This window comes from Lutra lutra, chromosome 11 (genome assembly GCF_902655055.1).
Source record: "Lutra lutra chromosome 11, mLutLut1.2, whole genome shotgun sequence".
In the NCBI taxonomy this organism is placed as follows: domain Eukaryota; kingdom Metazoa; phylum Chordata; class Mammalia; order Carnivora; family Mustelidae; genus Lutra; species Lutra lutra.
The window spans coordinates 39,450,895-39,471,980 of NC_062288.1; the positions used below are offsets into that span (position 1 = coordinate 39,450,895).

Consider the following 21,086-nt stretch of genomic DNA (forward strand, 5'->3'; position numbering starts at 1 on the left):
AGCTAGGGTTCTAAGAAGAGCTGTTGTGGAGGCAAGCTATATCTGTATCTTTTTCTTCTGGGAAAAAAATAGGGCGAAATCAGCCTATGTCTTTGTAGCAGATGGATCTGAGCTTTCTCTATTTCTACTTCAATGACCTTAAAGTAGTTGTCTGGGAGTGAAAGTTGTTCCATGTCGTTATGTGAGCAGCAGCTCCCAAAATACTGAAGCTCTTCTGTTTGCAGCAACTTAGGTGAGTCCTGCGGGTGACGCGGAGACAGACGGATTAACCTCCCCAGGTGCTCTGCCTGCCGCGAGCCCTCGGGCCGGCTCCACCCCTCCGTTGCGAGACCCGTGCGAGAGCGCGAGTGGAGGGCCCTTCCGCAGGAGGGGCGCGGGGCGTGGGGCGCGGGGCGTGGAGGGCGTGGGCCGGGGGGCGGGGCGAGCCCCGCAGCCTGGGTGCTCCGAGGGAGCTGTCAGTGTTAGGCTCGCGGAGAGAGAGGAAGTGCTGGGTCCCCGAGGAGCGCGAGCCAAGCGGCCGGCGCAGCGTGAGACAGCACATCCTGCGCGCGCCGGACCCGCCGCCCTCGGGAGCCGCTCGAGCTTCGACCCCGCAGCCCCCTCCTCGGGAGCCGCCGCCGAGCTCGCTCCTGGAGCCCAGTTCCGCCTTCGCCGAGCGCGTCCAGGTAAACAAGAGGGAGGGTGTCGGGCTCGTCTGGTTGCCACCTCCGCGCCCCTCCTCGACCCTCCCGGCACCGGGGTCGCCGCGCCGGCAGCCGGGCAGTAGTTCCGGCCGCCGCAGCCGGACCCTAGCCTCGGCCCCCTCCCCAGGCTCCTGTGTGCTCCGCGGCGCCCTAAGGCAGCCAGAGCCCCCCAGCGGCAGTCCCCTGCTGCAGCTCCCCGGGAGAGCCCAGAGGCGAGAGCAGAGGAGGAGGGGTCGTGGTGTCATCACCTTGTCGCCCACCTGGCGGGCTGGGAGGGTCATCCCAGGGCACCCCGCCTCGATCTTGTCCTGGGCAGCAGAAGGCTAGCGGCGGTGAGATCCGCACCCCTCTGGGCCACCAGCTGACGGCCCCTGGGGGAGGGGGAGCTGCGGAGGGAAAGGAAAGGATGCTGTTTGATTACATTTTCAGCTGTCTGTAAGGCTCTTAGATGCTGTTGCTACCCGACAGGTCGGAGGGAGCGAATGTGCTTCCAGCAGGGCATTAATTAAACACTCACGCAAGAAGATGTCAGTTTCTCTCACTGCTGCAAAAAAGTGTGGTTGGGGGATGTGTTTTCGTCAACACCTTCCCAGGCGCGTGGCCCTCCTTCCCCCACTCCCACTCCGGAATCGCTCTGGCCTCATGAATCTGTGCGTCGTCATCATAAGGGCAGTGATCCTCCAGCACTGATGGGAACTGAGTGCGGGAGTCTCATGACTTGTACCTCGGTTAATAAGGTTAAACAGAAACCCAGGATCAGGACAGGAAATTACTTAGGAGATCGGAGACTCAACAAAATGCAGAAGATGGAATATATTCTGTCTTCTACCACATCTAGGTAAGGGGCAAGAACAAGTAGCCAGCCATTTTCTTGCCTGGATTGCCTTTCAAGTGTGCACTGAAGACTTATTGCTGTTCAGGGTAGTGAAAAATTGCTTCCAAATATTCCAGATAAGGAGAAAGCATAGCTGACAGTAAGACATGGGGAACTGCAGAAGACATCATGTGGCTAATATTAGCACCGATAGGGGTGATGGTCTCCCTACATATTTTCACTGAAAATTACAGTTAAAGACAACCAGTGGTAGTGCATTTGAAATGGAGAATTCGGTGCAAGTTGCATCCTGAGCGTGCTGGTGGGAATGTGATTAATACTTCCTCCAGTTGTTTAACATGCCCGGTTTTCTCCCAAAGTTTGGGTGTGAGAGACAAGGACCCAAACTCTGCTCTTTGGACCATGTTTCTCAATAAAATATACTCAGACACTGCTCCCACACAGTCATCAAATGCTCTCTTCTTAGGCATCAACTTGCCAGTGTTTAACTTCTGAGGACTCTGTGCTCTAAGAGACTTTTTTTTTTTTTTTTTTTGGAAAAATCTTGTAGGACCGTCTTTAGGAAGTTAGGACAATATGTCTGGGTGTCCAGTTCAGGCTCTTTCCAGCCTGTCCAGCTCTGGGCCCAGCTTTGGCCCAGAACATCTCCTATGTCTCTCTTTTTTTCCCTTGTCTTGAGCCTTAGGCACTGATGCACCTGCTTCCCTCCCCTTGGCCTCTAGGTCTTTGCACGTCTGCTGCACAGTGTCCCAAAGCAGAGGTGTGGCTCCGCTCCTCCATGCATATCCCAGCCTTTCCTCTTCTACTGAAGCATGTTCTGAAGCTCTTTGGTGTTTGAGGTCTAACATCATTAGGTGTGATCACTGTTACTGGTAGGGACAGAGAAAAGAAACTCAACCCACAGGAAAGTGGGGCAGTTCTTACAGTGGTGGTCCGTAGTTCCTAGTTTCTGACAAACTTCTGAGATGGTAAGAGGAAGTCACACAGCATTTTTGCCATCATGCTTTATGTCTAAAAGGGGGCTCTATTAACTCTCTTCCCAGTCCTTCTACTTCCCCAAACACTTCTTCCCAAGTCTTTAATAAATAAGCCTTTCCCTTGACTCCAGCATTGAGTCAAGTAATTCTTAGAGATCCATCTTTGGTGCCGCTCTGTCCAGTCTTGTAAGATATATACTAAGTCATGAAACCATGACTCTCAACACAGACTGTGCACAGGCTTCATTCAAAGTTAGTTACCTAAACGGGCTGCTCATTCTTCCCCATCACCCTGTTTCTTTCTGTCACTTAACCTAGCCCCAAATAGCAAGGTCCTTTGCAAACTTCGTCGTTTCGTTCTGTCTACACGTTGCTCTACTGCTTAAAACAAAGGTTGATAATACATTGAGCATTTTACCAGTGCTCGATACATTTACTGAATTTATTACTTCACCAACACATTTACTAAAATGTGTTGAGCACTTGACCAGGCATTGGATTTTAAGTTATTTCTCCATGTATTAAGTTATTTAATCCTCAGAAAAATCTTATGAGTTATATATCTTTAATCCTGTTTGACAGATGAGGACACTAAGACACAATGATAATAGGTAACTTTTGGAAAATTGCTCAGCTACTAAATTATAGAGCCAGGATTTGAACCCTGGGCAGCCTGAATCTACTCTTCAGTGCTGCAGAACAATTACACTGGTTAATTTTTGTGTAGAGATTATTAATCTCTTATGTTATCTCATTTAAAGTTTTAATTTTAATTTCTAGGCCTTTGCCCAGATCCATGTAAAAAGCATTCTTGACTAGGAACTTTTCACAGATACCCTGGACTGATTTTCTTTGCTTCCTCTTGATAGGAAGCCTGGGACCGGAATGTGAGAGTGAAGCTGGCATTGTGACCTTGACACCGCTGTCCAGGTGCAAACCCTGAGGCGCCCATGTGTTCACAAAGGCATCTACTGATTCTTTGTTCAGAGGAGGCTGCTTCAATAGGAATCGTAGGCATTGTGGAGGGCAGGCCTGTGATGGTGTTTAGGGGGTCATTGAGCTCGATCATCTTGATGTGAAATTTAATGCATATGTACCTAAACGCAGCTTTCTTGAGGGAAAGGGGTATTTGTGACTAAAAAGAGATTAAGAACCACTGGTTCACATACACTGTTTAGGAAAAGGGGTAGCAGCTGAAGTCACTCTGCTGACATGTGCTTGAAAACAAGGCAAACTATCCTCTAAGCACCAGGAAAAAGTGTTCATAGCTATCAGCGTTGTGGCATGTCCCTACTGAGGCATGCTAGGGGGTGCCCTGATGCAGGTGTGGCTTAGGCTAAGGCACACTGCAACCAAGTAAGATCTCCAAGCGTGGCAGGCAGCTTTCGAGCTGCTTGGAGTTCATTGGGTGCCTTTCCTGTTTATATTCAGGTTCATGAAATCATTCCAACGCTCCTGTAAGGCTGAAATCTTTATCTTCATTTGACAAACAAGGAATCTGGTACTTGGAAATATGAAGCCGTTGGTCAAGGCCACCTGAAGCCCATTTGGTGGGAAGGCTGGATTTCAAGTGCAGGTTGGCCAGATTCCGAAGTTTGTTTATTCTGTTCCCATCCTATCTCATTGTTTTTCTGTGGGGGGAGGCAACGCGTACTGTTTTAGTGTCGCTTTTCACTGTGGCAGGACAGAGAGTCCCTCAAGAACATGCTCACGTGCTCATACGAAAAGCCCATCTGTATTATCAAAGGGGATCAAGGAAATTAGACATCTCTTGGTGTGGTGGGGGGTAAGCAAGCCCTGCTTCCCCTTGAGGCGTGCTAAAGCCCCCTACATTTGATTCTTAAGTGTCACTAGGTATCTTGCTGAACATGGAATGCATAGCAGTTCCCAACTGAGACAGCCCAGAAAGCTGACTTTGCAGGAGGAGGTGTTAGCCAAGGCTTTATTCATTGCAAAGATGAATTTATTTCAGGGCTGAATGTGAAGCTGCTCGGTGTTCTGGGGCTTCTCTGATATAGTGACTGTGCCATGATCCAGAACACTAACTTGGTACTAAATCTTGGGAGGACCTCTGCTTCCCAGACAGGCTCTGCGTCCTTTAATTTTCAGTTCCTATCAATCCTGAGATCCTAACAAGCAGCTGCTCTTGCTTCCAAAGTATTACTTGGGCCCTAACATTCCTATGCTCACCCATATTGTTGCTGTACTCTTAGAGAACGAGCCATTGTTTTCATTTTGGGACACAGACCAGCTAATGCCATCGGTATGGCACACACACAAAGCAGAAAATTTATGTTAGAGTCAAGGGCATTCTTTATGATAAAAGTAATGAGTCTCTGGCGCTGTGGAGAATGATTGCACTTGATCAACAGATCTGCCTGGGAACAGATACCAGTGTGCTTTCTTATGCTTCAAGGTTTTTTTTCCTCCTATAAACTCTTAAAGAATTTTTAAAAATTCTGCTTCTCTCTTACACACGCTTTAAGTTGACATCTGACAGTTTTCATCGTGAATTTAAAGATTCACAGTGAATGCGAGTTCCAGAATATTGTAAACTTGGATGTTTAAAAATAAAACGATGATGTCATTCTTTGAATCCAATTAAAATCTAAATACTATACCAACCTCTATATCAGAAGTACCTGGGAAGCTGCTCAACAGAAAGGTATTTTTATACCTTGTGGTCAAGCATTGCAGGCAGATTTGGGGCATCAACTGTCACAGTAAGATTTGGGGCTTTTTTTGGTCAGGTCATGTGGAGGAAAGGCTTTTGCAAAAAACGGAGGTGGGAAAGGAGGCCCTGAATGATTCTAAACCACAGGCACATTCTCTGGCAGGGTCAGTTTTTGGAAAGAAATCAGCTAGAAGCTTCAGATCTGGAAATTAAAATGTCATTAGTTCTCATGCCTGCCTGGTCTTTAGAAAGCCTCCACGGGCACCAGGCGCACGCAATGCGGATTATCAGAGCTTGCATTTATCTAGCACAGGTGTTGTTGGTTATGAGTCATTGTAGGCAGTGGCCTGGAGTTGGGTCCACGGCCTTCTGTCCATGTGGCTTGGACTCAAAGTGGGCAGGACTGGAAGGACTGCAGAGCTGATGGCCCCATTTCCTGCCCTCAGGCAGGTGACTGTGGATAGCTGTCTTTCCTCTAGAGAGTGATTTACAGAAAAGATTGACTAACTCCAGTGGGTTTGTACTTATTTTGTAATTTTGTTTTTATGATATTTATTTTATTTTATTTATTTTTTAAAATATTTTATTTATTGATTTGACACAGAGAGATCACAAGTAGGCAGAGAGGCAGACAGAGAGAGAAGAAAGGAAGCAGGCTCCCCGCCGAGCAGAGAGCCCGATATGGGGCTCAATCCCAGGACGCTGGGATCATGACCTGAGCCGAAAGCAGAGGCCTTAACCCACTGAGCCACCCAGGCGCCCCAAGATATTTATTTTAGGGAGAGCACAAGTGGGAGGGGTAGGGGGGAAGGGAAAGAGAATCTCAAGCAGACTCCCCACTGAGTTCGGAGCCCAAGGCATGGCTCCAACCCAGGATCCCAAGATTGTGACCTGAGCCAAAACCAAGAGTCAGACCCTCACCCAACTGCATCATCCTGGTGCCTCTCTAGTGTGCTTTTAGATTAGTGGTTCTCAGGGGTGACTGTCCACCATAGGGACATTTGGCAATGCCCAGAGACATTTTTGTTTGTCACAGTGGGGAGAGAGAGTACCTACAGGTCTCCAGCAGGGCTGCCACTGAACAGCCTCCAGAGCATAGGTCAGCTCCCATGACGGAGAAGTCTCCTGCCCAGAATGTCAGTAGACAGTCTGTTTTCCTATTGAAATCTTTCTTGCTGTAATTTAAGCCCATTTCTTTGCTTGGTCTTTGACAACATAAAAGAGAACAACATCTAAGAGGCTGTGTAAGACACAGGAAAGAGGAAGCAGCCAGATATCTCACTGAAGCTATGGAAGCCTCAGTTTCTTCATCTGTAGAGTGGGGATAATGATCCCTAACTTGCAAAGTTATTGTAAAGATTGCAGATAATGAGAGAACACATGGTACCCAATCAAGGTGTGGAAGATGGTTTTATTATCCAACAACAGTTACATCATTTTCTAGCCTTCTTTTCTCAGGGATGTGTGTGATCTTGCCTTCCTTTGAACTGAAGGTATGCTCTTAAATTTTTTTTTTTTTTACCTTGAGTTATACTACTTATGTGCCTGCCTTTTTCTGGTTTTAGACTCTAGGCTCTCTGAGACATCCTTGTATCTTTCAGCAAAAAGTCTTACACATGGTAGATACTCAACAAGCTTTGTTGACCCAAAATACTAGCCAGAATAAATCCCACTTAATTTTCTTTTTATTATAAGATTTAATTCTTTCCCTTTGGATCATTTTAATGTGTTTAATAAAAACATTCACTTCCTGAAATGTAGTTTCCATGGCACGTCTGGGCCCAATTTGGATGTAGGCTCGGTAATGCCTAGACTTCTGGAATCCTTGCCTTCCTGAATTAGGATCACGTGGAACAATTCTGCTGTGAGAAGGGGAGTCTTTTTTTTTTTTTAATTTTTTTTTTAAGATTTATTTATTTATTTGACAGACAGAAATCACAAGGAGGCAGAGAGGCAGGCAGAGAGAGAGGAGGAAACAGGCTCCCCACGGAGCAGAGAGCTCGATGTGGGGCTCGATCCCAGGACCCTGGGATCATGACCTGAGCCGAAGGCAGAGGCTTTAACCCACTGAGCCACCCAGGCGCCCCTTGAGAAGGGGAGTCTTGAGAGGGACTACTTTTCATTCTAGAAATGACAGGCAGGATGGTTTGAGTCTTGTGTTTCTTTTAGGAGCCCCTTGGGTTATTTCTTTTGATCTGTGGTTTGATTTCTCTGGTGGGAGGTTTGGTTTCTTTAGTTTCTTTCTGGTGGGAGGAAGGGAGATTTTGATTCATTTGTCAGATTTCTATTTTATACTCATGTCTAGAGCGAAGCCAAGAGTAATGTGTATATTTTAAATAGCTCTAATGAGTAAAGGATGACACAATATTTTATATCCTGCATATACAGTCAGTTTGCCTTTTAAAATACAGGCTAGGTGGTCTACTCTGACCTGAAATAGTACCCATTTCTTTGTGTAGCAAGCTGAAGATTTTAGGAATTGAAATGGAATGAAGTCTTCTCCTGTTAAAGGCGTTTTAGATTCTGTAATGTGCATTTGGAAGCTTTTGTAAGTTTGTCTAGCTGTTGAGTGTTCCGGGGAGCACACACTTGGGGGATGACCATGCGACTATGCCTCAGAATCCACTTGTGGAATTTCAGAAGTTGGTGGGTTTGGGGGGCTGGAAAGGTAGCAGGCTCTGTGGGGGAATGTGTGTTTTGACAGTGTCCCCTTTTAAAATGACGGCACATCTCCTGTTTCACCATCTGCCCTGGTAGTATCAGAATAGCAAGGGTTTGTGGGAATTGGTGTGTATTTTGTGGAAAGAAGAATAACAAAACACTTCTCTGCCTGTTTCCTTGAAAAGTGTGACTTTGTTCACTTTCAGAGGGTATAGGTTACCGCTGATTTGGAAAGGGGATCTTCCCTCTTTGAAGGCTTTCAGGCATAGGGGAAAGTGAGAATCTATTTACAGGAGTTAAAATGCCAAACTAAATCTCCCAATGCAAATATGGACCACCCAGGGACACTGTAACAGGCCAGGTTTGGGGTTTTGAATACAGATTTTCTTGCTTCCTCTTTTAAGCTTTTTAATATTTTCAAATGCTGCTGAAAAGTAATTGGCATATCAAACAAGGATGAAACCCCATATCTTTTGCTGTAGCCTTTAAAGGGGGGAATCATACTCCTTTCCCTTGAGAGCTCCTCCTTTTAGAAATTAAAAAAAAAAAAGCATGAATTGCTAAAATTTGAAGGCCAACAACAAATTGTTAAGTTTTAGTTTCAAGTAGATAAAAAAGTCAGGTTACAAAACAGTCACAGGACAGGAGGAAGATACTCTTTTCAGACGTTCCCTTGTCCAAGGACATTCTGGCCAGGCAGAGCCATTTACTTCAGGAAAATGAGCAGAACTTTGCTTTGGGGGACGTGCTGAGGTATTGGCAACATCACCTCTTCACATTGCCGATACCCCGTCTGCCTTCCCAAACCCAGGGAAGGTCGTCTGGGCAGCACATGGAAAGAGTATTTTCTAAACTCAGGGGGGAAGATTCAGAATGAAAGTGGCTTTAACCAGGGCACATGTTCTGGTGACTGGGGGGTTAATAATGAATGACACCTGGTGCTTTCTTAGTCTTTATACCTGTTAAAGAAAAAGCTACTCGTCCACTTGTTAAAGGAATGGTAAGACAGGCTTTATTCAGCGACACTGTTTTATTTTTTTTTTAAAAGATTTTATTTATTTATTTGACAGAGAGAGATCAGAAGTAGGCAGAGAGGCAGGCAGAGAGAGAGAGAGATTGAGAAGGACACAGGCTTCCTGCTGAGCAAAGAGCCCTACGTGGGGCTCAATCCCAGGACCCTGAGATCATGACCTGAGCCGAAGGCAGAGGCTTTAACCCACTGAGCCACCCAGGCGCCCCAGCGGCACCATTTTAATAGATGTCGGGATCACTGCACTGGGAGTTTGCAGTAGGGGAGAGAGATCCGAAGGAACTCTGAATACAACAAAGGAGAGTGGGATTTCTAGCCAAGGAGTAATGCGGGGGTGGGGAGGGAGTGCATGAAAAATTACTAAGAGGACATGTCCAAGGTAAGTGGGGGGTAATCAGGCTAAGCCCACCTAACAGGATTCTTGCTGAAGGCAAGCCAGGGTGATCAGATACCACCTGGGAGATGGCAGAGGGTGAGGAACCTCGTTAAACATCCAGTAGATACCAGGGATCAGACATTGAGGGTGGGAGAGTCTGGCTAAACTGACTTTTCATAGGACTTACCTAAAATGGGGCTCTTGAGAACATGCCGATGGATAGGGCCAAGTTGAAAAAGAGCTCAGAGGAGCCTGCTTAGCCTTTGGTCAAGGGAAGAATCTTGGTCACAGCCTCTCACTGAGCATTCCATAGCAAAGCACAGGTGGGGATGGTAAAGGGAGGGGGTGTATCTTCAGTTACCAACACTAAATCACAGAAGGTGGGAAGTAACGAGAAGGCTGGATGGGTGGAGTGGAGTCGGGCCATGGGAGTGTATAGATCAGGTTAGGCTGCACCACGGCGCGGTAACAAATGACTCCAGCACATCAGCATGGCAACCCAGCAAGGTTTTTCTTGCTCCTGTTACGTGTCCGGTGGGGGCCAACAAGGGACTGCGTTGACCATTTCCACCCAGAGACCTGTGCTGAGTGACCCTTCCTCTTGGTATATACTGCCCCCACCTCGTCCATCCCATTGACTAAAGCAAATCAAATGGCCCTGCCTGCCTACAAAGAAGTCGTTAAGTATGTTCTTAGAGTTGGGGAACAGGAATTTTTGTGATTAACCTAAATGACTATGAAAGGGAGAGACTTCCCTGGATTCTACCGATTCCTGCTGCTGACCAGTTTCTAAAAGACATCCTGGGACGCTCACTGACATACAAGCATACATGTAATGGCTTCACTATTCAACATTAGTCACACCTGAAAGAATGCCCATATAGAGTATGAAATTTATTGGAGTGACCTTAGTTTGTATTGTGAATAATAACAGCGTCCTGGATTTAGTGAGCTTACAAATCTAGATTTTACTGATAATGAATAAGAGAACTACGTGTAGGTAGGGGTGAAAGCTAGGTTCCTTCAGCAGGTTTTTAGTCCTAGTGAAGAACATGTATTTAGTACCTACAGAGGGCTAACCATGAGCAAGACTGAATGCTTTGTGTGTACATGAAAATGAGCAAGTATCGGTCTTTTCTTTAAAAAGATGATTATTGGGGCACCTGGGTGGCTCAGTGGGTTAAGCCACTGCCTTCGGCTCAGGTCATGATCCCAGGTCCTGGGTTCGAGCCCCACATCGGGCTTTCTGCTCAGCAGGGAGCCTGCTTCCTCCTCTCTCTCTGCCTGCCTCTCTGCTTACTTGTGATTTCTCTCTGTCAAATAAATAAATAAATAAAATCTTTAAAAAAAAAAGATGATTATTATTAATTTTAAGTAATCTATATACCCAACGTGGGGCTTGAACTCAACATTGAGATCAAGAGTTGCGTGCTCTACCTGCTGAGCCAGCCAGGTGCCCCAGAACAAGGTATAGATCTTAGGCACTGTTGTCTAATCATGGAAAAATAGAGAAGTTTAATATATATATAACATATGGATATGTGTTATACATATATGGCATGGCTATCACATAAGGTAAAACATGGTAAATACCTAATAGAGGTATAACAAATTTACAAGAAGGGAAGTGATTAATAAAGTGAATAATCACTTCTTTGAATTTTCAGGATGACCAGACACCACTGTCAACCAGGCAAAATCATTAATATTTTATCTTCGTCTTCCTTTTTTGCTCTTGGGTCTAATTTGATCCCAGAACAAATCATAACAGCGGTCAAGAGGCAGTATGAGAGTGTGACCTCTACAGCCAGGGTTCAAATCTCAGTGTCAGCCGCTGCTAGCTCTGTAACCTCGACGACTTATTTTGCTTCCCTGCACCTCATTTTCTTCAACTGTAAAACAGGAGTGATAATAACAGGGCCACTTCCTAATGTTGTGAGGTTTGAAAGAATAAATCCTACTTAATTTTCCATTTCTTATAGGATTTAAATTTTTTTCTCATGGATCATTTTGATGTGTTCAGTACAAACATTTGGCTTCCTGAATGGATCCCCTGTTGGGTCTCTGGGCCCCAAATAAATGTGGGCTTGGTAATTCCTAGGATTCTGGAAGCCTTGCCTTCTGAGTCAGGTCAGGATCATATAGAACATTTCTGTCTGTGCCCACCAGAGCAGTGCTGGGCTTAAGGTACATACAGTGAAAGGGCCAGATGGTCAGTCTGCATTTTCCCTGGCTTGTGAGGTGATCTTAGTCTAGAGACTATTAAGACTATCAGGTAGGCCTCTATTCTTAAATTTTATTTTTTTATAAACATATATTTTTATCCCCAGGGGTACAGGTCTGCGAATCGCCAGGTTTACACACTTCACAGCACTCACCATAGCACATACCCTCCCCAATATCCATAACCCCACCCCCCCTCCCAACCCCCCTCCCCCCAGGTAGGCTTCTATTCTTATCTGGGAATTCAGGACTGCTGAGGACACATTTCCTAGTGCCCCGACTTCTATCCCCAGCATTTCAAAGTGATGGTAAGTTAAAATCTAATGTGGTACAGATCCACTGTGGCTAAATGGCAGAAACATTCTGAGCGTCTGATTCCAATAAGTTAAAAGGTCCAAGTGCTTGGGCCTAGCGCCACAGGTAAAGGTTTGAAGAACTAGGGGCTGGATGTGGTACAGGGGAGTCTGTGTGGCTCATCTTGGCCGATGTACACATTTTCTCTCCTCTGTGTCTTCTTTGGTGCTCCCCTTCCCCCACCAGTCCTCAAGTACAACTTGGCTGGATGCTGCAGAGAGTGTCTGGGCTGTCAGCAGGTGAGAGGGTAGATGTGAGGACTCTATCTTTCACAAACATGTATTGAGAACACTTCTCTACTGTAGCCCAGAATTCTAGGAGAAAGCAAAGTTTATATCAAGATAATGGAGGGGGCACCTGGGTGGCTCAGTAGGTTAAGCCTCTGCTTTCGGCTCAGGTCATGATCTCAGGGTCCTGGGATTGAGCCCCGCATAAAGCTCTCTGCTCAGCGGGGAGCTGCTTCCCCCTCTCTCTCTGCCTGCCTCTCTGCCTACTTGTGATCTCTCTCTGTCAAATAAATAAATAAAATCTTTGGGGAAAAAAAAAAAGATAATGGAGAACCTTCGGTTGACTGAACTGTTAAAGAAATAGACTGGGCTACCTTTAAGGTAGTGAGAGTTCAAGCATATCACCATCAAGTGAGGATTTCCTGTGAAGGGATTCTTTTATCAGTGAGAGTACCAGCCAGACCTGTATTTGGTAATCTCCATGTTCTTTTTTCTCTGGATTTAAGAACGTGTGATTTTATGTAGTAGAGAGAGCTTTGCATCACTCTTTATTTATTTTAGATTTGTTTATTTATTTGAGAGAGAGAAAGAGTGGGTGTGTGCTGGGAAAGGAGTAGATGGGGAGGGGGAGAGAGAATCCCAAGCAGACTCCCCACTGAGCACAGAGCCCTACACTCCTCTCACCACCCATGAGATCAGGACCTGAACTGAAATCGAGAGTCACTCAGCCTACTGAGCCACACAGGTGCCCCTGCTTTGCATCGCTCTCCTCACTGGCTGGGATCCGTCATTCACTAGGACCGCCATAAGTAAGAGGGCAGGTGTCAAACTGGCACAATGAATGTTACCATCTGTGTCTACTTTCTTACCCACAGAATTGTTCAAGTTGTAACTTTCCGTCATTCATTCTCTCATTCAGTAATCATCCCTTAAGCGCCTTCTCGACACTGGGAATCCTATGGCAGTGTGAGGGTGGTAGTAGGAAATTGAACAGCTTATGACAACCATGAAAGACAAACAAAAAAAGCTTGCCTCTAACTTCACTCCAGACTGGCCACATCATCTTGCCATTGAGGGCTTGGCATTTACTTGTTCATTTACTTGTTCATTCAGTAATCTTTTAATGTGCCCTGACGGTATTCCAAGTCGGCTCTGTCCTGCTAACAGCAGAGACTAGACAAATCGATCATTTCAAAGGCAGAAAGCCCCAACTACCGTATTCTTTTTTACAGCACGAAGAAAAAGCAAACTATGAGCCTCCTTGGGGTGGGGACTGGGTAGAGTCCTTGCTCTGAATGCTTATCTTACGCAAAGAACTTATTACAAATGCTGAAGTACCTATTTTGAGCTTTTGCTTTCTCACTTTTTCATCATATACAGCAAAGGTGTGATATGTAAGGGAAGTGTTAATTCTAGTTGTTTGCATTGCTTAACACATTTGAATAGATTGAGTTGGTTTAACATGGAAATGCTTGATTTTTTTTCAAGACCCTTACAGGTTTTAAAATAGATAACTTGCTTCCGAAGTGAGGAGAGACCAAAGAGCAGAAACAATTCATCTGAGTTATGACCTGAGAGTGAAACGTCCAGCACAAACCTTTTCAGCTTGTCCTTCATCGCACCCTGCCACCTTGAGCCCATTTGACGTTATGCTGCAGTCTAATGGAACTGTTTGCCATTCCCCAAATGCAGACCGCCACCTCCTGTCACTGCCATTTCTCTCATGCTCACTCTCCTTCTGCTAGAAATGCTTCCCCCGTTCACATTCTACCCATGTGTCCATGTGTGGCTCTCACGGCCCCTCCCTTAGGAAGCTCACTCTGTGCTCCAGTTCCTGCGTGCCCTGCATGTGCTCGCTCTGTCTACCTATCATCTATTTTAAAATTTTATTTATTCATTTATTTGACAGAGAAAGTGTACAAGCAGGGGGAGAGGTAGAGGGAGGAGGAGGCTCCCCACTGAGCAGGGAGCCTGGCAGGGCTGGATCCCAGGACCTCAAGATTATGACCTGAGCCAAAGGCAGATGCTTAACCAACTGAGCCACCCAGGCACGCCCTTCCTTGTGCTTTAAACCTTTATCATGTACTTATCCATTGTCCCTTGCAGTGTAGCTGTTGTTTTCAGACTGTACTGTATGTGGGGGAGGAAAAATAATTTTCTCTCTACTCTTCTAGATTCTTGTCTGAGAACCTCCCCTTCCCCCTATTTAAAAAAAAAAAAAAAAGATTGACAGGAGGAACACAAAACACATTTAATAACTTGTATACTTCCTGTACACGTGGGAGAGACCCAGGAAAACTGAGTAACTCTCCAAAACATCTCAAGCCACTACTTAAATAACATTTCCAGCTAAACACAAAAGAAGATGTTGGGGTTATGGGAGATGGCAGGGTAGGGGTAAAAGTCATCAGGATTGAGGGTGTTATGAAATTTTAAGTCTGTACCTTCTTCACTAATAATAGTTTGTGGAGACTGAGTCATCCTCCTCTTCCTGGTACAGAAAGGAAGAACCCTTAGAAATGGAGACTTCCCTTATACATTTAAGTGACTCTTACAAAAAGGCAACTTCTACTAAGCTTTTAGAGCTTCTCCTATATCTGTTGTTTCTTAAGAATAACCGACTTAAGATAATCCTTATGTCAAAAAGTCATATTTTAGGGTGGCATGGTCTGTTCCCTTTCCCATGTTATAAGCTTTTTGAGGTAGATGTATCTCGATCATTTCTGTAAGCCTCACAGCATCCAGGAGGCACTTTGCTTTGTAGAGGCTCAGTGAGTATTGATTAAATTGCATTAACATAAAGATGAAGTTAGCATTATGGAGACAACTACTTGGGCTTCCTGACTCTTAGCAAATTAGAAAATTTTGTTGATTAGTGCGCTTCTCTTTCCTTTGCAAGTGTCTGGGGAAGGAACCATGCTCAGATATCCAAAGTAGTCTCACACCTCCTTCCATCAGGTAAATCATCCCACTCTCTTTTCCCTTCATCCTCTACTGCTTTCCTACAAAAGGGACTGGAGAGGTGGAGAGAAGGTGGCTGTATGTGCATACACATGTGGATTCCTGTTCCCATGTTAAGAACATGAGTAGGTGACATTCTTGGCCACTGACACTCTCGCCTGCAGTCAGCTCTCCTGTTGCAGCCGCAGACATGGAGGTATCTTTAGGACCAGTCAGCTATACAGATAGGCAGGATTAAGGTCTTGAATCTTAGTTCTGAGGGTTTAGATATTAGACTGTTCTTATATAGCCAAAATTCTCTAGTGGTCTAGTAACACATTCACACAAGTACATGTTATATGTTAGGCAACAAACATAAAGCCAACTTACTGACGGGCCAGGAGAAACCTAACTTCTCATGGAATCATAATGCCCTTGCTTACAGGTCAGTTTTTTGAAATCTGAGAATTCAAGTTCTTAGGTTCTTGGTATGGGAGGTCTGAGCTGGGCATGGTTGGGACAGTGCTAGCCTGAGGGGATTAGGGATAATCCTGAAGATTTTGTCCAGAGTTAACATGGGTATCAAAAAATCAAGCCGATAGTCCAGTCACATAATACATTCAAGAGGACTGGGAAGGGGGGCAGATTCCAGGTGTGGCAATTATATGACAACTAAGGACACCAGATCACGCAAAAAGGGTTGAGGAGGAGAGTGGGGAACAAACCTACGAGACTCTCAAAGCCAGTGGAGCTTTGACACTTTATAGAAAGCAAGGCTGGGAAGAGAGGGAGGAGCTCATACACAGTTTTGAAGCCAACTTTGTTGACTCACTCAACATTTATTACCAACTTTCTACCAGTCACTTTTCTAAGTATTGGCAGTACATCAGTGAACAATATAGACAAAATCTCTGCCTTTGCTGGAGTTTAAATTCTGGGGGAAGGGACAAACAATGAAAGATACTTAAATATGTTATAGAATATGTTAATTGGTAATACCCTTAATGAAGAAAAATAACGCAGTAGAAAAGTGTGAGAATGCAGGTGTTGTGAGGGGAATAGTTTACTCTCTTCAGTAGGATGGTCAAGTAAGGCCTCAGTGAGATGAAATTTGATCTAAGCTTTGAAGAAGCCAGTCATTCAGATACTTAGTATCAGGCGGAGGAAATAGCGCAAGACCCTGAGGTGGGAGTGTACCTGATGTGTTTGAGGAATAGCAACAAAGAGGGTCTGGAAATGAGGTCAGAAAAGTAATGAGCCTGGATTGTGTAGGGCCACCAGGGCCATTGTAGGACTTAGGCGTTTACTCTGAGATGGGAGCCATTGGCGAGCTTTATGCAAGGAAGTGACATGATTTGGTTTGTGTTCTGAAGAATTACTGTTACAGCTGAGAATAGCCTGCAAGGAGAGTGGGCGAGGGTAGGAACTAGGAGACCATTGTGGAGGCTTTTGCAATAATACAGATGAGAGAGGTTGGTGGTTTAGATAGGATAATGGTGGGGGAGGTGGCGAAGACAGGCTGATTCTGGAAGTGTTTGGAAATTAGAGCTTGAATAATTTGCTAGTGGTCTGGATATGGGATTTGACAGAGAAATCAGGGATGACTCCAAGATTTTTGGCCTGAGTTAACTAGGAGGCTAGCTCAGGAGTTGCCTTTAGCTGAAGTGTGGAAAGACTGAAGGTTGGATGATGTACATGGAGCCAGAGCATGGGGAGTGGTTGTCATAGCTGGTGTTTCAAGGTGGTGGTCTGATGCCACTGTGATGATGCACAGAAAAGGTGATGTCAACTGGTCAGGGTGTCCTTCTCCTGGACATATTTCAGAAAACCTGAACAAGTGTCACAGCACTTTTCCGTTTTCCTTTAATTATAAATGTTTTTATAGTTGTTCACCACTCATTATGTGGTGGTTTTCCATGACATTTGGTCAACCCTACCTGTGACGTTTTGGTCCTGTGGTTATAGTTCTGACTTGGGTGATGGCCTCTGTTTTAAGAGTAGGTCTAGTTTAACTCTCAGAAAGTGTGCTACCTTTCTATTATTTCCAAATTCTTGGAGTGTACCTGCTGTCCTCATCTCCCACCACACCAAATGTGACTTGAACCAAGAAGTCACTTTTACGTCTCCACTCTGCCATTCCCCAGGGCTATGACTGGTTGGCATAGGTCTAATCAGAGTGATGTTCAATCAAGGACATCAGCCTTGATGGTGACAGGCATTCCTTGGGGTAATGGTGACACCCCAAGGAATGGGGGGCAGTCTAAGGGGCAGAAATGGATGTAGATGTGGCCATGACAGTTACTACTTACTTTGGATATTTTGCTACTCCTTAGTATAGTCTTAAAAATTGAGATATAATTCTTCTTTCTCTTTAATTCTTTCTGCCAAATTAGTTTTCTTCAAAAGCCAATATGCACAAGCCTGTCTCCTATTTTCACTCAAAGAGACAGATGGTTGAAACCGACTCTAGCTGAATTTTTTTTTTTTTAAGTCTTGAAGCAAAAAATACACATGAGTATCAGAAAGGTTTAAGCCTTTTAGGACTGATTGAGAAATCTGTTGTGAACACTGTCTCATACCACTGAGTTATCTATTCACATCCAGAAGACTGTGTGTGCAGGGCCTGGCAAGAGATTTTGCAGCCAAGCTTTTCAGATGGGTATTTGCTTTCTAAAAGGAATATAAAAGTTGTGCTGATGGGACAAATAGCAAATTCCCAAATCCCAGGGTCATTTGGCATCCATGCTGACATGATCTGCAGGAAACGTGTCATGGTCGTGCATTTCTGGTAGCATTGATTTTCTGCACTCTTACGGGCATTCATCGGTAGCCAGAAAAGCGGGTTAATCTTTGTAAGTACATCTGCCTTGATGTGCTTGTGCCTTGAAGTATCCAGAGATTTATTTTGTATTGTTTTTGTTGTTGTTTTGTTTTTTACTTTCTTTCTCTGGTAGGTTTAAACAAATAGAGCTGAGCTTGCTTTGGTCATTCTGCGGTAGAGCGTTCCCACCAGCGCTCTGCGGATGGATTTCAGATTACATGTGAACTTGGATGTTAATCTCTTGGCTCTCAGGGTGGTCAGAGCCCAGGTCAGTCTCCTGTGATAGTGAACGGCTTTCTCTGTTTACCCCAGTGTGCTGTACGTACAAATATCGTCATGATTTATGGGTGTCATGTCATACAAAATGTTGGCCGAGAAAGGACAAAGGTAGAGATACATTTATAATTTACAATTTGCCAGTTTTAAAATTGAGGTAGCTTAATATACCTCAAACTCTTTTAACTGCAACTGACAATAATAAATAATATTTATACGTAATACTGAATATATGTGCATCCAAAACAAGTACCATGAACCAGTGATTGCCCTTCCCGTGTGCCGTGCATTCTGGTAATTCCGATCTGCTCATCACAAAAACTACCACTTGTGACTACCAGCTAACTTGATTTTGTAACTCAGCAGTGGGTCATAACCCATGCTTAAAAAGGCTATTGTCAGGATGCCTGGGTGGCTCAGTTGGTTAAGCAGCTGCCTTTGGCTCTGGAATCGAGTTCCACATCGGGCTCCTTGCTCGGCAGGGAGCCTGCTTCTCTCTCTGCCTCTGCCTGCCATTTTGTCTGCCTGTGCTCGCTCTCTCTCCCTCTCTCTCTCTGACAGATAAATAAATAAAATCTTTTAAAAAAAAAAGGCTATTGTCATGCGTATTGCAAGCTAGGAAAAAATTACCTGGTCTTGTACTTGTTCAAATCATTCCTGCTGTCTCGGAGTAGTTCCGAGCCCGTGAAAGCATGGTGGGGCAGCCCTTTGGCTGTAGGGTGACCAAAGGGTCCAGGTTTGCCTGGCATTTTCCTGGTGTTCGCCCTGAAAGGCTGGCCTTCAGAGAACCCCCTCACTTCCTGGCAAACTGGGACGGTTGGTCGCTCATCCTCTGGGATCTGGGATCTGGCTGCACTTCCACCCTGACTTGGCTCCATCTGCTTTCGTATTCAGTGCTCCAGCCATATCACATTACTTGTCCCGAAGACTGACCATTCTCTCTCCCACCTCCCCGCCTTTGCCCATGCGTCCCTCCGCCGGGGAGGCACCCCTCTCCTGCCGTCCTCCGGTCTCGTCTTCCTCTGTGACGGTCTCTTATGTCACCCTCTCCGCGGAACCTTCTCCCCACATCCTTGTGAGCACAGTCGTACCACAGAGTACATTGATTTGCGGGATCTTTGTGTTTCTCCCAGCTTTCTTATTCTTCATCGCGTGTAGAACAAACATGAGAAGGAAAACTGCTGAAAGGACGTGGGCGGCTATGGCAAAGAAAGAACACAAAGGAAAATGAATGAACCAAGGTGGACGCTGAGGCCAGGAGGCGGTACAAGGGAGGATGGGAAATCCTGCAAGTACAGGCGCGTGCAGCAGTTACGAGCATGTGCTCCGGGGGCCGGGGTTCAAGTCCGGGCTTTCCACATGGCCGAGGTGTGGACCGGGTCCCTCCTGGGCATGTACTTATCCGCTCATCGTAACATCAGCCGGGATTGATGGTTTCTAAAATCAGGCAGGCTTAATTACAAGTTCCTGAGAATTTTGTAGTCAGTCTGGGAGAGGGATGAATTAATTGGTTTTAAGATGTCGAGATGTCTTAATAACTTATATTTTTAGGAAATTAAAACAGATTGACTCTGGAACACTTATATTGCTGAGTTATATTGAGAAAATCTATTCTGACTTCATTATTTCAGCTTTACAGTTTTTCCATCCCTTATTTTTATTAATGTGTCTGGATCATATTTCTTTTGGTATGACAGTTTAAATTTGTTCTTCGTCATGAGGTGCAAGGGCATCCGGGCGGCTTGAATTTCCCTGTTCTCTGTCAGCATAGGGCGCCCACTCGGGGCAGACCCACTGTCCAGAGCTGTCTTGGTTTGACTGGGCTGCATGGGAGATCTGGCCCTTTTATGGGAAGAGCAGAGTCAAAGCCAAAGCTGGTCATGTCTGAAGATTTGCCTCTTACCAGTTATTTTAAAGATCAGCCCCACAGGTTACCCGAGAGTTGTTTATTTTTAGACATCTTCACTCCTCATCTTTGCAACTCAGAGAAACAGCTTCAAGTGCAAGAAGGCTGTGTTCTAGAGCACTGATGCATTTACATCACTGTTCAAAAAGAACGCCCAACTGTCACTATGACTATTTATCCTTAAGGCATTTTGGGCAGTAGGTTCTAGATTTCTGAATTTGTTGGTTGAGATAAACAACAGAGGCTATCAATTATAAATAGAATGGATTTTTGGTAAATAATCCTTTTAGGCTCAGAAAACCGAGATTAAAAATGTAAACCAGGCAGGACACAATTACATCAGTGGGTATATAATGGTAGTGATTTAGGAGAAAAGATAGTTCAGTGGATCAGGCAATGTTAGGCTCATGTGTTTGTTGCACGTTTGTACTAGTGGGTGGCAAGTCAATTCCCACCCCCTTCCCGTGGGAATAGAAATTGGTTGCATAATTAGGGAGAACTTCTGAGTTTGGTCATTTAAAAGCTTAGTGCACTGACACAATTTAATGATGATTAGGAAATTCCTGATAGCAAAATCACAGATTTTTTTTAAAGAGTTATTTATTTGAGAGAGAGAGAGAGAGCATGAGTGGTGGGAAAGGGCAGAGGGAGAGGGAGATGCAAGCTCCCTGCTAAGCAGGGAGCCAGACTCCAGGCTCCATCCCAGGACCCTGAAATCACGACCTGAGCTGAAGGCTGATGCTTAACCCACTGAGTCACCCGGGCACCCCACAGATTTCTCATTTCTATCTAATGGTTGTTTAGCAGTTCAAGAGCTATTTCCTGGGCACTCACTGCCAGGCACTAGAAATACAGGCATAGATTAGACATGACCTGTCCTTTTGAGGGGCTTTCTGTGTAGCAGGAGGAGAGAATCCCATAAACAGGACTTAACCAGGCAGTGAGGCACGTGTTCCAGCAGACCATGCACAGGGTGCTCTGGGGTCACCAGCAAGGAGTCCTGGGCCTTGGCTTAAAGCCCCCGGAGGCCTTCCTGAAGGGAATGTGATTGAGCTGAGACAGATAAATAGGAATCATCAGGTAATGAATGGTGAGAAGAGCAT

General features: G+C 45.2%; 1 protein-coding gene across 3 annotated transcripts in view; it reads left to right on the top strand.

The window, feature by feature from the left end:
* Positions 1 to 209: 209 nt before the first annotated feature.
* The window catches only part of DYNC1I1 (dynein cytoplasmic 1 intermediate chain 1), a 301,967-nt gene continuing 281,090 nt past the window's right edge, over positions 210 to 21,086 (top strand). Inside the window, exon 1 of one of the 3 annotated variants that reach the window (XM_047695760.1) lies at positions 210 to 232. The gene's annotated coding sequence lies outside the window, so the exon portion shown is untranslated. Of the gene's footprint in view, positions 233 to 285; positions 666 to 21,086 lie in introns of those variants that run through there. The other 2 variants (XM_047695759.1, XM_047695761.1) reach the window with 2 other exon arrangements.